The sequence below is a fragment of the Vidua macroura genome, chromosome 2, assembly GCF_024509145.1.
Source record: "Vidua macroura isolate BioBank_ID:100142 chromosome 2, ASM2450914v1, whole genome shotgun sequence".
NCBI classification, from domain to species: domain Eukaryota; kingdom Metazoa; phylum Chordata; class Aves; order Passeriformes; family Viduidae; genus Vidua; species Vidua macroura.
The window spans coordinates 56,349,139-56,355,138 of record NC_071572.1 but is presented as its reverse complement, the minus strand read 5'-3'; positions in this window follow the sequence as shown (position 1 = coordinate 56,355,138).

Here is a 6,000-nt window from a genome sequence, read left to right as displayed (position 1 = left end):
AAGCCCCAGGTGGTAATGGACTATTCACAGCGAAAGTAGCCAAATTGTGCAGATCAGTTCTGTTTTTTTGGGGTGATGCCCAAAATAGTCTTTCAGACCTCTGTTCAGGCATTGTTGTAGAGAGTGCTAACTGGAGAGGTCTAAACAAATACAACAAGTGGACTGCCAGGAGCTCAATTTGTGAATTTGCTTCCTGCTCTCTTTTTCTCATTAGTTTCAACATACTCACAGAATTCCAGATGATTGCAGGGTGTTATTTGCCATCTGTATTTAGCTTACTCAGTGCTACACTTAAATCTTCTTCTGGGACATGAAGTCTAGGCCTGATAGTAAAAAGATAATGAGAGAAAAATATAAGATGATACTTTAAAGGAGATAAATTTGATAATAATTTTTTTGATGTTTGGCACATAGAAATAGGACAGAGATATCTGTCCTCTAGCTTCTAATCAAAACTAGCTAAGAGGCTAGCTAGCTTCTAAAAGGGAGTAGCTAAAATAGCAAGTTCAGAACTCACAGGTTAGAAAATACAATGTACTATAAAGAATTTTTTTCTCTTAAATCTGAGGAGAGGTTTAAAATACCTTCTGAACAAAGCAGCAGTGCAAATTAACTCCCTTAGGGATTACATTTACCTATATTTTTTCTAGTTTCTCTGATTAGCTTTTATTTCTACACCAGTCTCCTTTATTCTTGTCTCTGTTTTACAAGGCCACATCAATTCTATGCTATTTCTTACTATTTTCTTAGGAAAATAATAGCTTATATATGAAGAGTTGTGCTCCATTCAGTGTAATACTGAGTTTCCTTAATCTGTTCTCAAATGATTCTGGAGAAGCACTAGAATCCAGATAGTCAACTTTTATATGATGATGACTTTATCATGGAATAAGCATATTCTTTATGGATTTTCTCTCCTAATATGTGTAACTCTGTTGCTGTCTGTGAATTCAAGAAATTATTAATTCTCTTCAACAGTAATTTCCATAATAACGTATTTGATCTGCTCTTCTATTTCTTCCCTTTACTTCCTGCAGTTTTTCCACACAATCCATTCTTTCATTTTTCATTTAATAGCAAAGAATTTTGGCACTTATCTGGGTATATTTTATTTGTTTCATAGCCTCAACCTATATATGTTTGATAAAGGTTAATATCAGACCCTTTATTTTATAAAGAAAATATATCTTTCTATGTATTCTTTGTATAGGATATGTATATCCTATTTACTCTAATATTTCTATATTTTCACTCATTACCCAAGTACCAAAAATAGCAATTTTATTAAGATGTGGGTTCCCACTATGTCGTGCTACACTGGTTTCAATGACATGAAAATCTCTTAATTGAAAGAAAACTGAACCAGATTTTCAGAGTAATATTTTTTATGAGACAGTTAATAAAAAACTTGGAGAGTTATTTTTGTGATTTAAACGGGTTTATAAATAAAGCCACCTATCTTTTTAGCTCTGTAACCTCTCCCCACCAAGAAGCCTGAAGCAAAAATAGCTTAAAAAATCCTCTCTATGTCTCATCTGTTTCATGTTAAATGACTTCATGCTCTGCACATGAAGAATGTTAAATGAAATCATTTAACATGAATGTTTTTCCTTTTCCTGATAACAGCTCTTAAAAGGCTTCTAATTAATGTTGCTGGGTCTGGGAAAATGTACATAGAACTACCATCTTTGCCCATACCCAGAACTCATGCCACAAAACAAGTCAAATAAAAAAATAGGGAAAAAATACATAAGAGTTACTCAGGAAAGGATGACTTTGATTCTTTGAAGTCACTCACATTGATGCCATTTCCAAACTTTCATTAAGATTTAGTTCATATAGATTTGCATGTGGGTCAGAACAAGCTACTGGGTAGCTTACTTGTATTCTGACAGTTTTATCTATCAATACATGGAACATGGCTTTATGCCCTGAAATAGATGACTGTTTATAATTCTTTCTTGATAATGATTTCTAGTGACTAGAACAGCAGTTGCGGTTCAGCCACTTTTAAAATACTTTGATATTGCTTGTTAATCTTAGAACAAAATAATAGTAAATTAATGAGAGGAATGACAGTGAAGAATGTTTAATCTGTCTGTTGTAGTACTGTATAGGCAGGGAATGACAAATCAAAATTTTGCGTATAACTGTAGTGCATAACAAGTGTTTATGAACTTTAACAAAATATATGTTATAACTCAACACTATATCCTAGAGTAACATCTGTATTTTTCTGGTACTGGTGTCCTGGATTGTAGGAGGAGGGGTTGGGGAAGTCAGTCTAGGGTTGCCATGGGAAACAGCAGTTGTATGAGTTCTCCACCCCCTTTTGTAAGAGAATTGTACCCTCCCCCTGTCCTGTCAGTAATTGTTCAAGTCTGCCCCTTAGCCTAGAATCTTCTCTGTTCCACGTTTTCCCTTTGGTTCTTCCACCAAGAACACTCCTTTCCCTTTTCCCCACTGGTTAATGTTATATTTCCCCTCCCTTTAGCCTTCTCCTGATTGTACCCTCGAATGCTAAACCCTCCTACCCCTACGCAGTAAAAGAATCCTCACCCCGCCCTTCGGGGCTCTCGGAATCTGCCTCCCTTCTGCTGCGTTGTCTCCCTGTTTGCCCCTTCTGCGACCCTTCAATAAACGAGCAGGATTTCAGCAGCCCGAGTGTCCCTCCTGTTCTTCTGGTGGACCCTCAAATGTACCAGCTATCCGAGCTTCGTGCCGAGTGGCTAAAAGCCCCCACGGCTCGGCACTGGATACTGGTAACTAGGTTTTTTTCCCGCTCAGTCTTCTGTTATTAAACTGGAGCACATGTAAGAATAAGTGTCTTACAAATCAAACTTTTTATATAGCATGTGCTTTTTTGTTGATGCTACATATTTTGATTCTATCACCTCTCAGCTGTTCAGGAAAGCCCTAGAACATGTACAAAAGTTTCCTTAACTTCAGTGGAAATTAAGCAGCTGTTTCAGATTAATCACTTGCTGCAATGCTTTGTGGAATGGGATTTTAATCAGCAACTATAAGATATATTTTCTTTCTAGAGGTATAGATTTCTTTCAATGTAATTGAGAGGGTGAGCCAGTTAACTAAGCTAATTTAGTGGCATATGTCTGAGCAGTGCTAGTTTTATTAGGTGCCTTTTAGAAGTGATATCCATTGACTACAAAACTAATAGCCTGATTCTGAAAACTTTTTATTTATAGAGAAGAAATACTTATCCCATGTTCGCACTGATGCACAACTCACCAGAGTAAATGCAGATTTTTAGATTCAGATCTTTATTTAGCCCATTGTTACTGGCATCTGTTCACTATTGTGAACATAGCATACTTAGCCTGCAGTGCATTATTTAGTCACAGTTTATGAGAGGTGTTTAAAACCATAGTTTTGTCTAAGGACTGGTCCTTGAATTTTCTGCAACAATGGTGTCAACACTTTAAACTTGTGTTTTAACAAGTGTCAAAACTTGGAAGTTGATGTTAATATCTAAGAGCTGCTTACAATCAATAAATATATAGAATGATGAGCTTCAGCTGCAGTTAAATTTCTCTCAACATGCCTTTAATGCAGATATAGAGGTGTTGATGCCTAATAAGCTTAGTCTGTTATAGGACCTCTAATGTTGGGCAATTGTACTGGGAAGGGAGGCAAGATTCACACAGCATTTTCAGCTGGGTTTTTCTATTTCCTGTTCATTATTTGAGAATTATCTCTGCAATTTGATGTCAACAGAAAAAATTCATTTAGATTTCATATTTCCAAAACTGTTAAGGAAGAGTTTTCCCTTGAACTGCTATGCTCTCTAGCTACATATACTCTTACTCTGCAGATGTGTTCCTTGAAGGAGTGCTTTACTGCTTTGCTTTATGTTTTACCTTGGGGAAATAGAGCTAGAATGCAGGTATTGCATGCATTTAAAAAACATGTTTACTCCTGTGACATTGGAGTAAGTATCTCTCAATTTCCTAAGGGATTTAATGAAAGAACTATTTCTTCCAAATTTCACAGTCCTGTTTTTAATTCTTTCAGTGACAAAGCTGATAAATTAAAATAACTTATCTGCCCCCTGCTGTTTTTTTTTTTTTTTTCTTAAGCAGAAAAGTATATTTTTGTATTTGGCAACTACTAAATGTAGTTGTAGGAGTTATGACTTTTTCTAAAGAGAAGACACTGTTCAATTGTAACTATTCTGAAACTAGGAATTACTGTTTGAAATTATATATTTTACTGGGGGTCAGATGAGATATTCACAGGTGTTTCTTGATTGCTACTTTTATGAAGCTTGACAAAAAGATAGGCAAACTCTCTTTGCCCAGAGCTACACTATATGTAACCTCTGTTCAATGAATATAAAATTTCATAAAGCTGTAAATACCAAGACCAAGAATTCAGGATGAAAAAACAGTTCACAGTTCTAATCACAGAGTCTAAGGTGTGTTAAATAATAATTAAATATGCCTTATCTGCTGTTTTAAATTTTAATATAAAATAAGTATTTTTATTAATTTTATTAATATTTATTTTAACATTAATTTTATTATTTATTATATAAACTTTATTTATTAATATTATTTTCAATTATTTTATAATATTATATCTATTACATTAATATTTATTTTATTATTTTTTTATTTTAATATAAAATATATATAATATTGAATATTATAAACATTACGTAAAAAATTTTTGCAAGAAACCAGTTCAGAAGATAATACAACCAAATTAATTTAGACTGTTTTTTGCATTCAAGTTACTTTTTGATGTTATCAGGAGATGGTAGAGCAAAAAAAACGCCTGTGGTGAGACTCCTTAAAGCTGTTTTATACAACTGGGCATGTGTCCTGCTTGGGGTTTGACATTAATGTTTTATGTTCCTCTTTCACTTTATCATGTGATTATTTTCCATTTTTTTGTGCTGTTGATATCTTTCTTGATATACTAGTGCTTCTTTGTGATTAGAGATGGGAGCTGCATCAACTACAGGGAATATTTCCTCTGAAAACCTGAGATTTTCCTCATTCTTTTTTTCTCCCTTTTTTGATAGAAGTCTTTAGTCCGAGAAGCTTTACTCAATTAATCTTATTACAATTAACATCCATCATTATTCTATTTGTTGTTGACTACAGAGAGAGGGTCATTAATGCCTAAGAACATTTTTGGCTCATTAACCAAAATGGACACAGAAGATGTTGTGAAACTATTGTTTTCTTTAGACTGTTCTCTGTAAAAATTTAATAAAAATTAGTAGTTACTAAGTCGAAGTAGTTAGTTAATCTTTGCAGTTAGTAAGTCAAAGAAACCTACAAAACCCTTTAGTCCTTGAACAATAACTATATAATCTATAAGTTTTTCAATTTTGATAATACCCTTGTAAGCACTTCGTTTTGAACTGTATTCTGTGAACTGTTCTTGAGTAGAAAAGCCAAAACCAGAACTTGGTATAAACATTTAAATCTGGCAAAAGAGTGTGATTAGATCTAAACCCAGGATTTTGTCAGCCAAGACACTTATTGTTTTCTGTCAGTCTATTTGGAACATGCTAAGAAAAAATAAACTGATGAGTAAATGCTGTTCAAATGGTTTGGCTAGCAAAGGGAGCAGCTGCTGCTTCTGACTTATGATACATCCTTAGTCCACACAGCTATAAAACTGTTCTACATATTATTTCCTAAGATGGCATGTGTGGGAAATGGTTTTTTGTTTTAGTAAACCCAAGACAAATTTGTTTGAGCGTATAAGTTAGAGTCAAAATGCCCAAACATTTAGCCATTTGCTTATAGGTTCTTCCAAACACCAATTGCTCTTTTATTGTGAAAATAAACAAAAAAAAAAAAATTAAATTACCCCCTCTTGTGAAACCACATTAAAAAAAAAAATTACCCCTGGTTACTGTTAAAAAAATCTAATCTAATCAGATTTAATCAGGCTCATCATCTTGGAATTTGAGCACTAGTGGAATTCAAAATTATGAGAAATCTGTGAAAGAGAAACAAAAGA